The sequence below is a fragment of the Vipera ursinii genome (genome assembly GCF_947247035.1).
Source record: "Vipera ursinii genome assembly, chromosome: 9".
NCBI classification, from domain to species: Eukaryota; Metazoa; Chordata; class Lepidosauria; order Squamata; family Viperidae; genus Vipera; species Vipera ursinii.
This window is the reverse complement of record NC_139523.1, coordinates 1,289,652-1,303,433: the sequence shown is the minus strand read 5'-3', so window position 1 is coordinate 1,303,433 and position 13,782 is coordinate 1,289,652.

The window sequence follows — 13,782 nt, the reverse complement described above, 5'->3', positions numbered from 1 at the left end:
TTAATTTTCTTTAACCTTTTAAAACCTTGACTCATATTAGTAATGTGAGAAGAAGCTCCAGAGTCCAGTAACCATAAGTCAGTGGAGCTATCAGCCTTTGTTGTGGGGGTGAGGGAACAAGTATGCAGAGAATTTCCCTTGCCCCTGCCACGCCCCCTTCCTTGCCCCTTGCCCCTTACTTGATTGGGACCACGTTTAGGGGCTTGATGTTGATGGGGGCAGTCTTTCTTGAGGTGCTCCTCAGAGCCACAGATGAAACACTTAAGTAGAGCATTAATTTGCTCTGAGTTGTGGCGCCCCCTTCTGGCTTGCTGAGTGGTGACTCTGGCGTATTCTCCAGCATCCCGTCTCCTTCTATCCTCTTCGATCAGTCTCCCTGTGAGGTAGGACAGATTTAAGTCTTCCCTCTTGACCGCTTCGAGTGAAACAATGAAATTGCTCCAACTCCTGTCTAGGGAAGTAAAAATTATCGAGAGCATGTTCACATCAGTTACGGGAAAATCTCTGGATATCAATTCTGCCCTGAGTGCCTTTAATTTTGCAAGATGTTCAGGCATGCTGGCACCAAACTTCACTTTGGTTGTATAAAGCTCAGTTGTATATCTGGTGATGGAACCAATGGTATCGCTGTTGAATAAATTGTATAATAGTCGCCAGACCTGAGCAGCTCTGAGACCTGCTGGTATGCTGGGGAACAAGTTATTATCCAGCGAACTGAGCAGAGCAGAATAAGCCTGCAAATGTCGCCACTCTTCTTGACGTCCCCATGGGGAAGGGGGTGGTTTCTGAACCATTTGTAGAATCCCATTCTTTAAGAGATATAGCTGTATATCTTTACTCCAACTGTTATAATTTTCCCCTCCCAGTTGTAGTTTTTTAAAATCGCTTGGAAGATTTGCTGCTGGAAGATAGTCCTTGTCACATCCATTTTCAAAAAAATCTGAAATGTCCATTGACATAAAAGGGAGAGGGAAAGTGGATCCTACAGTGAAAGGGGTCCCTCTAGTGGTCGAGGAGGGAATCCTTTCTTGACTATTTAGTAACTCCAGATGGGCGTGCCCGGGAACCATGTGATCCGGGGGAGGGCGTTGTTCAGGATTTCTCCCTTCTTCCCATGAGGCATTGGGGGGGCAGAGCCCAGATTTGCCAGCTCGGAGTTGCTTCAATGAATCCTCCCGAGGTTTGCAGGCAAATGGATTTTCATCATTGCCTGGTTTGCCTGTCTGGTCCTGGAAACCTGAAGAGAAGGTGGGAGGCCGCGGGGGTTGATTGTTGGGAGGCTGCAGGCTGGATTCCCTCTGGCAGTTGGGCCCTGGGGAGAGGGAAGGAGGCCTTGGAGGCGGGGTGGCTACCCCCAACATCTTTTTGGGCCCCAGGGAATCAGTTAGGAGCTGGATGGCAGCCTGAATGGCTGCAGTATTTGTAGGAGTCTGGGCTGGACAGACCTCATCGCCATCATAGCACTTTAGGCTTTGTGGTGGGGAGAACTCAGGAATTTGCATGCTGCTGTGGCCAGATGCCAGGAATTGCATGTCATTTCTGCTGTATGCCAGGGACTGCTGGCTATTTTGGCTGGATGCCAGGGACTGCTGGCTTTCCAGGCTTAAAAAAGTCTTGTCTTTGTTAGACCGTGTGGGCTTAGTGGGGGCCGTCATCTTGTTTCCTGTGCCAGACCACGTGGGCGGAGCCATCTTGTTTCCGCTTGCCCCAGGAAGCTGTAGCTCACAGCTGGGCGGGGGGGGGGGTTCGCGCCAAAAGCCCTGGGGTCCCGGGGTCACTAAGGGAGGCGGGCGCCATATTTGGAGGCCTCGTGGTCGCTAGGGAAAGACTCACCACGTGTTCTGAGGCTTCCTGCGCTGTTTCCTGGGCTCCCTTCCCCCTCCCCTGCATTGCAAAGATCTCTTTAAGTAGCTCTTCACGTTCCTGTGCAGTCAGCTTACTCACGCGGCGTTTGGCTTCAGCCAGGTCCGTCTCTGCAGCATCTGAGCAGTCTTGGGCAGTCTGCAAACCTTCTATGCTCTCCTCTGTGGCGTTCAGTTGTAAAGAGGCATGTGAAGGGGTCCTAGACGCTCTGCTGGATCCTCTGACGGGATGAAGGCCATTTGTGCTTTCATCTGCAGCAGAGGTTGCTTCAGGAACTGAAGTCTTGGATGTAGGCAGGGATGCCGTCTGCGATCGATGACTTCTGGTCACGATAGGAGAAGTCCTGCCATCTGTTATAAATGGATTTGAGCCGGGTCTTCCAGACATCTTGTTGGATAGGTCCTGGCTGGCTTGGAAGCATTCCTTTAAACCATCCTCTGGCTACCAACTTGTGAGGTGATCTCACGATGAACCATTAAAGGAGCTTCCAGGCAAAGGCATCACGCAGAGATGCAATCATATTAGTTTTATTCAATGATAGATCAAAGAGAAAGAAATACTTGGCATGAAAGCATTCATGCCTTCATGTGAGAGAGAAATAAAATAAAACAAGCTAGCATTACATGACTAAAACAGAAGGACTAGGAGCTAGGAGAGGAGAACTGGAAACTAGAAGGAGAAATGGAGACTAGAAATTAGAACAAAGAGCAGCCCCTCGTGCAGAGGTATTTATGGGGGGTCTTGGTCCCTCCCTGACCATAAAACTCTCTCGCCAATGGGGCTGCCGGGTCTGAGACCCTTGGCTCATCAGTGGAAGCAAAGAAGCCTCTTTGCTCCCATCTGATGACCTTTTTGGGGAACTGCCAATGGCTGGCACAAAACATCTAACACACCTTTCATAAATTATCTCTTAATTTTAATGTACATGAGATGTATGATTTAGTATGTAGCAGGAAATATGTAGGAGGTGGTTGGAAAGAGTGTAACCTCATGGTACCTCAGCCAATGGGGAAAGAGGAGGGATGTGCGGCTGGGGCCAGGGATGTATAAAAATGGGAATATTTTGGGTTGAAACTTTGGAGAGAACCAGGTTTTGATAGCTTCTCTCCCCGTTTATTGCAATAAACGAAACAAAGGTCCTTCACTGTGTCTTGGCTGGTTATTGGTCAGGCGAGCTTGTCCCTGGTCATGAAGGAAAGTGGCCAGGAGTGCATAACACTAAGGAGCTTGGTAAAGGATGGGCAGCTAAAAGATGGGCAGTTGTGAATAATAAATACTAAATTTCTCTTCCTGCTTTGCTCCGAGCTACCTAATTTGTAGAAATCCTCTGAGTTCAGGAATGGTTTGAGAGAAAGTAGCAGGCCACTTTCCAAATTCCCTGGCAGTGCCTGCAAAGTATATCTGTGCTGGGTGAAGCAGGTGAGGGGTGCTGAATGCAATTTCATGCACATGGTTAGGAGGCTTTTCTTTTCTACCTGCTGCCTGCCACTTTCAGCAGAGAAAGGGTGGTGCATCCTTGCAATGCTCTTCTTTACTAAATTGTTTGTGCAGGCTGTCCACAGATACTGTAGACCAGGGCTTTTTTTGTCATAGAATGCCCAAAATGGAGTTCCGGCACCTTTTTTGGATGGAACCTTGTAGGGTAGGCAAGGGAGTTGTAAGACATGTGTGAGTTCTGGCACCTTTTTTTTTTTTTACAAAAAAAGCACTGCTTTTTTTGTAAAGTCAAAAAGGCGACCAGGATGATGTAATCAAAGCTCTGCTTGTGTCAGAATCCATTTATATTTCATTTGTAACTATCTCCTCTGAGCTAACCCCAAATCTCATCTCCCCCTGGATTCTGCCATTCCCTAGGAGGACAGGGAACAGGCATGGAGCTTTATGGCTTTCACTTCCTCCCTTAAATGTTTATTCCGCCTGCCTGCTATCCATCACAATATAATCAATTGCTTTCTCACTAGGCATTCCCTCTCATCTTACAGGCAACTAGGAAAGGGGGTGGGAAAGGGAGGAATGAAACTCTCTGGAATCTGGTTTGTTTCTCCGAATGAAGTGTGAGGGGGGTGGAAATGATCCTGCTGCAAACGGACTGTTATCTCTCCTCTCCCATGATGGGCTTACCACCTGGAGCTTGGCTGATCCAGAACTGACCAAATGAACTTTGGGTGGAGTTTGCTTGGGGACACTTTAAAAATATCAATCTGTGAGGGGATTCCTCAGATCCTGTCTATTATGTCTGCTATCTCCTATTTCTTAGTAAAAGTTCCTGCTTAGAAAATCTTGTCTCCAAGACTCCTTCTTTCTTAAGATGTGGGCTGAAGTAGGTTTTGCCAGCATGTTTTTAAAAGCATCCATAGAAGGTAGATGAAAGATTGTGTGTGTGTGTGTGTGTGTGAGAGAGAGAGATAGAGAGAGAGAGACAGACAGACAGACAGACAGAGACAAAGAGAAAGAGAAAGAGACTGGTAGTCCTCAACCTACAAATATTCATTTAGTGACAAAGTTACAATGACAATGAAAAAAGTGACTTATTACTTACACTTTCTTCCTACGTTGGCCCTCCCCCGGCCATTCTCCATGGCCAATGGGCCCCTGCCCCATCATCCCTGCCCCTTCGCCCAGACACCGTTTGACCCAGGCCTTTGGCTGCACAGGACAAATAGCCCGCAGCCAATCAGGTGGCAGGCAGAAGCAGTGGTGCTGTGGGGGCAGCATGCAATGGATAATCACAGGGGCTGTTAGGTGGGCAGTATGTGATGCAAGTTTTTTTTAAAAAACAACAGCTGCGGCTGCTCCATAAGTTTTTTTTAAAGGGGCTGCACTTTCCGACTAATTAGGTGGCTCCAGAGCCATGGTTCTGGCAGATGGTGCCAAGGGGGATGGGGGCCTGAGTTATAAAAAGGTGGCAGAGGGTGGCAGACAGATGAGAGTGTGTTGGGGGTGAACAGGAAGGGAGGGAGGGGCATCTCTAGGGGGCTTCACAGAGACGGCTTGGCTCGCAACTCAGCCAGCTCCAACAAAATGGAAGGGGGGAGGAAGAGCAAGCATGGTGCAGCTTCTGGCATTGGGAGGGGGGTGCGGTAGGTGAAGGAGGGACATTTCAAGCAAGATTGCTCCATCCAGGAAAAAGGAAGAAAAAGTATATTCCCTCATTCAGTTTGAAGAGGAATGGAGCAGATCAGAGGTTTTTGGACTTAAGGTCCTAACAAGAACCCCTGATGGATATATAAGTGGGACCTCAAAATGAAACTGTCATATAGGAGCAGGTAGAACATCAATGTAAGGACCTGCTTCAAAACCTCATCCAAAGAAAACAGGACTCTTGGAACAGTTTCTTTGAGGGTTGCAGGGGTTTTAGGTATTTTGCGGACAGATACACTTCCCCCCCCACTTGAAACTGTTTGGGTTCACCTCATTTTTTTATCTGCCTGGAATTTATAAGCTTCTCTAGCTTCATTTAAAGCCTTTCTTACAACCGGCCAGGTGTTTTGTAATTGTGCAATCCATTCCTTCAGGGAAGGGATGGTTGGTTCGGTAGAGAGTAATTCAGGCATTGGGTTGAAACTTTGTCCCATTGCCACAGGTGCTGGAATGCACTGCATTGTTATAAGCAACCTCTGCGAACAGGAGTTGTTGTTGTTGTTAGTTGCGAAGTCGTGTCCGACCCATCGCGACCCTATGGACAAGGTTCCTCCAGGCTTTCCTGTCCTCTACCATCTTCTGGAGTCCATTTAAGCTCACGCCTACTGCTTCAGTAACTTCATCCAGCCACCTCATTCTCTGTTGTCCCCTTCTATTGCCCTCAATCTTTCCCAGCATTAGGCTCTTCTCCAGTGAGTCCTTCCTTCTCATTAGGTGGCCAAAGTATTTGAGTACAGGAGTAAGTCAGTCCAATTGTCTTGCTGGTAATTAATGAAGCATCTTAAGTACTGTTCCAGTACTGAGTTCAAGCTTTCAGTCCCCACCATTCATTTGTGGATGATGACTAGATGACAGCCCCTGAGTGGTCCCCAAAAGTCCCAGGAATGCTTTCCAAAACTCTGACATGAATTGCACTCCCCTATCTGATATGATCCCCTTCATGGATTACTGCCTTGTCGTGGCGAAGGGGCTTGCGTAATTCAATGAAGCTATGAGCTATGCCGTACAGGGCCACCCAAGATGGACAGGTCATAGCAGAGAGTTCTGACAAAACGTGATCCACTGGAGAAGGAAATGGCAACCCACTCCAGTATCTTTGCCATGAAAATATGGACAGTACCAAAAGGCAAAACGATATGATGCTGGAAGATGAGCCCCTCAGGTCGGAAGGCGTCCAATATGCTACTGGGGAAGAGCAGAGGGCTAGTACTAGTAGCGCCAGAAAGAATGAAGCGACTGGGCCAAAGCCGAAAGGACGCTCAGCTGTGGATATGTCTGGTGGTGAAAGGAAAGTCCGATGCTGTAAAGATTTTTTCTCCATAGGAACCTGGAATGTAAGATCCATGAATCAAGGAAAGCTGGATGTGGTCAAACAAGAGATGACAAGACTAAACATTGACATCTTAGCTATCAGCGAACTAAAATGGACAGGAATGGGTGAATTTAATTCAGATGACCATTAGGTATACTACTGTGGGCAAGAATCCCTCAGAAGAAATGGAGTAGCCTTCATAGTCAATAAAAAAATAGGAAAAGCAATACTGGGATACAATCCTCAAAATGACAGAATGATCTCAGTTCGAATCCAAGGCAAACCATTCAATATCACAGTAGTCCAAGTCTATGCCCCAACCACCGGTGCTGAAGAGGATGAAATTGACCGGTTCTATGAAGCCCTACAGCACCTTATAGAACTAACACCCAGAAATGATGTCCTTATCATCATGGGGGATTGGAATGCTAAAGTAGGAAGCCAAAAGATAACTGGAATAACAGGCAAGTTGGGCCTTGGAGTACAAAATGAAGCAGGGCACAGGCTGATAGAATTTTGTCAAGAGAATACGATGGTCATAGCAAACACCCTTTTCCAACAACCCAAGAGACGGCTTTCCACATGGACATCACTAGACGGTCAACACAGAAATCAGATTGACTATATGCTCTGCAGCCAAAGATGGAGAAGCTCTATACAGTCAGTAAAAAAAAGACCAGGAGCTGACTGTGGCTCAGACCATGAGCTTCTCGTTGCAAAGTTTAGGCTTAAATTAAAGAAAGTAGGGAAAAGAGCTAGGCCAGTCAGGTATGAATTGAATCATATCCCTGTTGAATATACAGTAGAGGTGACAAATAGATTTAAGGAATTAGATCTGATAGACAGAGTGCCTGAAGAACTATGGACAGAGGTTCGCAACATTGTACAACAGGTTGCAACCAAAACCATCCCAAAGAAAAAGAAATGCAAGAAAGCAAAATGGCTGTCTGAGGAAGCTTTGCAAATAGCTGAGGAAAGGAGGGAAGCAAAAGGCAAGGGAGAAAAAGAAAGATATGCCCAATTAAATGCAGAATTCCAAAGAATAGCTAGAAGAGATAAGAATGCCTTCTTAAATGAACAATGCAAAGAAATAGAAGAAAACAATAGAATAGGGAGGACCAGAGATCTTTTCAAGAAAATTGGAGAGAAGAAAGGAACGTTTCATGCAAAAATGGGCATGATAAAGGACCAAAATGGCAGGGACCTAACAGAGGCAGAAGAGATTAAGAAGAGGTGGCAAAATTACACAGAAGAACTATACAAGAATGAGCTTAACGTCCCTGATAATCACAATGAGTTGGTCACTGACCTCGAGCCAGACATCCTAGAATGTGAAGTGAAGTGGGCCTTAGAAAAGCTGAGCAACAACAAAGCTAGTGGAGGTGACAGTATTGCAGCTGAGCTATTCAAAATCTTAAAAGACGATGCAGTAAAAGTGCTACACTCAATTTGCCAGCAAATTTGGAAAACTCAACAGTGGCCACAGGATTGGAAAAGATCAGTTTACATTCCAATTCCAAAGAAAGGCAGTGCCAAAGAATGTTCAAACTATCGCACCATTGCACTCATTTCTCATGCTAGTAAAGTTATGCTTAAAATTCTACAAGCTAGACTCCAGCAGTATGTGGATCGAGAACTACCAGAAGTACAGGAAGGATTTCGAAGAGGCAGAGGAACTAGAGTTCAAATTGCCAACATATGCTGGATCATGGAGAAAGCTAGAGAGTTCCAGAAAAACACCTACTTCTGCTTCATTGACTATGCTAAAGCCTTTGATTGTGTGAATCATAACAAACTCTGGCAAGTCCTTAAAGAGATGGGCATACCAGACCATCTTATTTGTCTCTTGAGAAATCTATATGCGGGCCAAGAAGCAACAGTGAGAACTGGACACGGAACCACTGATTGGTTCAAAATTGGGAAAGGAGTCCGGCAAGGCTGTATACTGTCGCCTTGCCTATTTAACTTATATGCAGAGCACATCATGAGAAAGGCAGGGCTAGATGAATCAAAAGTTGGAATTAAGATTGCAGGAAGAAACATCAACAACCTAAGATATGCAGATGATACCACTCTAATGGCAGAAAGTGAAGAAGAACTAAAGAGTCTCTTGTTGCGGGTGAAGAAGGAGAGTGCAAAAGTTGGGTTGAAACTAAACATTAAGAAAACCAAGATCATGGCATCTGGCCCTCTCAATTCCTGGCAAATAGATGGGGAAGAAATGGAGGTAGTGACAGATTTTATTTTCCTGGGCTCCAAGATCACTGCAGATGGGGACTGTAACCAAGAAATTAAAAGACGCTTGCTCCTCGGGAGGAAAGCCATGACAAATCTAGACAGCACACTAAAAAGCAGAGACATCACCCTGTCAACAAAAGTGCGTATAGTCAAGGCTATGGTCTTCCCAGTTGCAATGTATGGCAGTGAAAGCTGGACCATAAGAAAGGCTGAGCGCCAAAGAATTGAAGCCTTTGAACTATGTTGCTGGAGAAGACTCCTGCGAGTCCCTTGGACTGCAAGGCGATCAAACTGGTCAGTCCTAGAGGAGATCAACCCTGACTGCTCTTTAGAAGGCCAGATCCTGAAGCTAAACCTCAAATACTTTGGCCACCTAATGAGAAGGAAGGACTCACTGGAGAAGAGCCTAATGCTGGGAAAGATTGAGGGCAATAGAAGGGGACAACAGAGAATGAGGTGGCTGGATGAAGTTACTGAAGCAGTAGGCGTGAGCTTAAATGGACTCCAGAAGATGGTAGAGGACAGGAAGGCCTGGAGGAACATTGTCCATAGGGTCATGATGGGTCGGACACGACTTCACAATTAACAACAACAACATCTGATATGATTTGTTGTGGAGCCCCATGAAGCCGATAAATATGTTGAATGAATAATTTTGCCTAGTGTCTTTGCATTGGGGATTTGGGGGCATGGGATAAAATGCTCTTGCTTAGAAAATAAATTTGTCATGACCCAAATGACTGTTTCCCCCGCTTTCTGGTAACTCCATGATAAACTCCATAGAAATTTTTTCCAACACACTGACAGAGTCACTATTGTTTGCAACAAGCCTAGGGTTCTCCCGTCTCCTCTTAGCTGCAGCACATATTGGCGAACTAGCCACATAGCTTTCAATGTCCTTTTTTATCAATGGCCACCAAAACTGCCATTTAACTAGGTGTAGAGTTTTCACAAACCCAAAATGTCCAGCTGATTTTGAGTCATGGCAGAGCTGCATGAAAGTCAGTCTCTGGATTTTTGGAATGTATAGTTTCCCTCCCACGCATGGTAGTCCATCAGTTATTGTGCTTGTGGCTTAGGAACCATTTGTCAGTCTCTAGTTTTTTTTTTAAATTCAATCCTGGCTAGAGGCTTCTGGATTTTAGCTTGCGCTCAGGTGGTGACTTGCACTGCCACCTGTTTTGATGGCATGAGTGGGTCTGTTATTTCTGCCTTATTGCTGTTGTGTTGTGGCAATCTAGAGACCAAGTGCCCAAACTGCAACCCAAAACCCACTTATGTATCGTTGGGTGCTGGATGGGCGTGGCCCATTGGGTGGGTGTGGCCAAATGTGTGCGTGTGACCCATTGGGTGGGCATGTCTGCGGTGGTAATGGCAGACTGGGTGGGACGAAAAAGTTCAATCAATTCCAACTTTGCGAGATGGTTACCAGCATCAAATTCCTGGGTGTGCCGCTAATGAGTAGGCCCGCATTTTCTGTGTCACATGAGAAAAGCACATCTTCCTTCCCCTGCCCTGACCACTTTCTACAGGGGGATGATCGAGAGCATCCTGTCATACAGCATCACAGTCTGGTTTGGAAGCATCACTGCTTCAGACAGGAAGGCTGTGCAGAGAGTGGTGAGGATGGCTGAAAAGATCTTTGGCAGTTCCCTCCCTCCCATCCAGGATATAGCACAGAACTGTTGTTTGAACAGGGTTCGTAAGATTATCTTGGACACTACTCATCCTCTTCACGACCTGTTTTCCTTGTTACCTTCTGGGAGGAGGGAGCTTGGTGGTATCCACAGCAGAACATCCAGATTCAGCCATAGTTTCATTCCATACAGCATTAACCTTGTGAACTCTCAAGCTTCCTCCTTCCGTTACATATTTAAGATGGACAGTATTTAATATCTAATATTTGTTATGTATATGTAGGGGTGTGGGTCTATACATATATGTATATAGTATGGTTAGGTGTGTGTCAAAGTGTGTGTTCCACTTTGAGAGCGGGCAACTAAATTTCATTTTTGATGTGTGCCATTGTGCCCATTGTAAAAAAATGACAATAAAAGTTATGTTATCTTATCTTAAATGAAAGTTGTAAAACTCTTTCTCTCCTTAAAAGGCAGAAACCTCTCCCTCCCCCCAGCCAGAAAACTCAGCAGAAACCAGCTTTTAGAAATGCAGATGTAATATTCCATTCAGGAAGGCTAGAAATTAAAAGCTATGAAATTAGGAAGACAAAGACCCTGTCAGAATTGTTGTATATTTAAGTTCTGCAAAAGACACAAACGCCATGAGGTAAAAAGGTGCGGCAGCCTTTTGACAGTTGACAGCTGTCAAAGGGCTGCCGCTTACCCAACACGCATGCGCAGCGGCCAGCTGACAGTGACAGCTGTCAAAAGGCCACCGCTAGCTGTCCGTGCAGGCACAGCACTTGACAGCTCTCAAGGCTGCCTGCGGCCGCACATGCACATGCACTCAGTGGGGGTGCCTGCCCTCTGGAACCAGCTGCCAGTAGAGCTGAGGACTGCCCCCGACCTCCGATCATTCCGCCGGGGCCTGAAGACCTGGCTCTTTGAGCTCTCGGGCCCAGGCTGAGGAGAAATTTATTTTAATTGGGGTTTTTAATTGTACAGGGTTGGTTTAATCTTTTTTCAATTGGTTTTTTAACTTTTGTATGGTTGATTTTTAACTCCCTGTAAACCGCCCTGAGTCCTCAGGGAAAGGGCGGTATATAAATGCAATAAAATATAAATATAAATATAAATTAGCTGGAGTTGTCAAAAGGCTTGCCGCCAGCTGGAAGATAAGGTGCAGCAGCTGTTGACAGCTCCCGGCTGTCAGAGCTGCCGACAGTGGATTGGCTGGAGCCACGCGGCGGGAGAACTCTTTGTTGTGATTGGTTGGTTACCTGTCAAAGTTGTGTATAAATAGAGGGAACCCCCGGCTGTGTTTTTCGTCCAGTGCCTTCCCTAAATAAAGGTTCGAGAAACTTGCCAGCTGTCTCTCTTGGTCCTTGCCTCACGCTAGTTCACCTGGCGATGAGGATGGGATGCGGTCTGCTTCACTGAGCTAAGTCACAGAGCTGAAGTTGCAAGCCGAAGGAGGGAAGCCACCCCACCAGCTGACACTCACTGAATTCACTAGTTGGAAAGGGGGAGCCCTCCACCAGACCTCAACAAAGCAGAACTGCGGACCTGGACAGCATGGCTACTCTCGGACACATACGGGAATTTGACATACAGCACCCAGAGGGCTGGGAGTCGCACCTAGGGCAGGTCGAAGGCTACCTTTTAGTAAACAAAATCTTCGAAGACCGGTGCCTTTAAGAGTATTCTGTCTAAAGCAAGGGGGGTGGGGAAGGGGTGTTGTAAATTTAAGTTCTGCAAAAGATACAAATGCCATGAGGTAAAAAGGCGCAGCAGCCTTTTGACAGTTGACAGCTGTCAAAGGGCTGCCACTTACCCAACATGCATGCGCGGTGGCCAGCTGACAGTGACAGCTGTCAAAAGGCCGCCGCTAGCTGTCCGTGCAGGCGCAGCACTTGACAGCTGTCAAGGTGGCCTGCAGCCGCACATGCGCATTAGCCGGAGCTGTCAAAAGGCTTGCTGCCAGCTGGAAGATGAGGCGCAGCGGCTGTTGACAGCTCCCGGCTGTCAGAGCTGCCGACAGCGGATTGGCCACAGCCACGCGGCAGGAGAACTCTTTGTTGTGATTGGTTGGTTACCTGTCAAAGTTGTGTATAAATAGAGGGAACCCCCGGCTGTGTTTTTCATCCGGTGCCTTCCCTAAATAAAGGTTCGAGAAACTTGCCAGCTGTCTCTCTCGGTCCTTGCCTCATGCTAGTTCAAGAATCCAGTTATATTTTATTTCTATCTTCTCTGATTTAAAAAACCAATCATTACTATCCCACTCACTGACAAGTAACTGACAGGTGACCTGCTCCTTATTTCCCACATTCAGTCCCTCAAACTTCTCTCTCAAACGCTTAACTGACTGGCTTCGAATTGCTGTCAGGTATTTCCACACACCTGACTCATCTGAAGGTGCCACATGCTTAGTGCCTCTTCGATCAGGAGAGTGTGACTCGTGGGAGGCAGTCAGTGGAAATTCAGTTTTAGCTGCATTTGCAGAATTCTTTTTCATCTGGATTACCTCTGAACACCAAGAATCTCCGCTAGGCAGGGTCCACTCTGAAGACCAGATGTGATCCCATTCTTTTGGTCTCACCTCCGTCACTGGAGTCACCGAAATCACACTCTCTATTGGGGCAATGGCCTGTGCTCCACCCACCGATGAAGAAGCTGTGGTTACGGTGCTGGTTCTTCCCTGAGTCTTTTTCGTCCTTCCAAAGCTTTGGGTAGGCAACCAGAGCTCAGGACCCCATGGAATTTAATATAAAAATGAGTCTTGAGTTAATGTCATGGTTCCGACATATGAAACCATTTAAAAGAACTTCAAGGCAAGGCTTTCTTCCTTAAAGAACATTTTATTTAGGAAACAAGATATCTGCACATACAAAGGTGAACCCAAGACTAAATATCCCTCCCTCAGGCTACAAAGTTACAAGTTGCAATTCCCACCTCAAATTGCTTTCATAAATCACATTCACCAATTGTTTCAAAACACAGGCTCTCCTACCAGCACTTTAGCCCGCCAAAATGTTATCAGTATTGACCTTGATTCTCACACAGAGAAGTTGTTTTGGCTAAGTGAAAACTACACCTTCCCTCCCCTTCTTCATCTAGGTAAAATCTCTAAGCTAATATGTGACAATGAAGACAAAAACAAAAATGGCTTCAGTTGTCTTTGTCACAGCGTTGACAGACACTTTGGAGGGGAGAGCAATGACCAACCCCCACCCCGTGGCCAGAAGAAATGGGAGGGGTGATAATTTCCCTCAAATGATGGGGGGGGGTGTGTCTGTCTCTGCTGGCTCATCACAATGCTTCAAGCTGGCCTCTGCCATGCAACTAGTGATAAATGGCCTTTTGCAAACAAGGAAATGTTGCAAGGGGGTCTTTTCACAAGGCTTCCCCGGGCATCGTCAGCCATTCCTGCATGCTGCACTCAAGAGAGGGTGATGCGTGTCCAGTTAACATGGCATAGGTCACAAGAAAATTTCCCCAGATGCAAAATGATCCCACTTTGGAGGAAGAGGACGTTAGTAGCTCTATGTTGAAACACTCCTGGTTACAGGAGTGACACCAAAAAGACCCTAGAAGTGCTCTGAGGGCCCT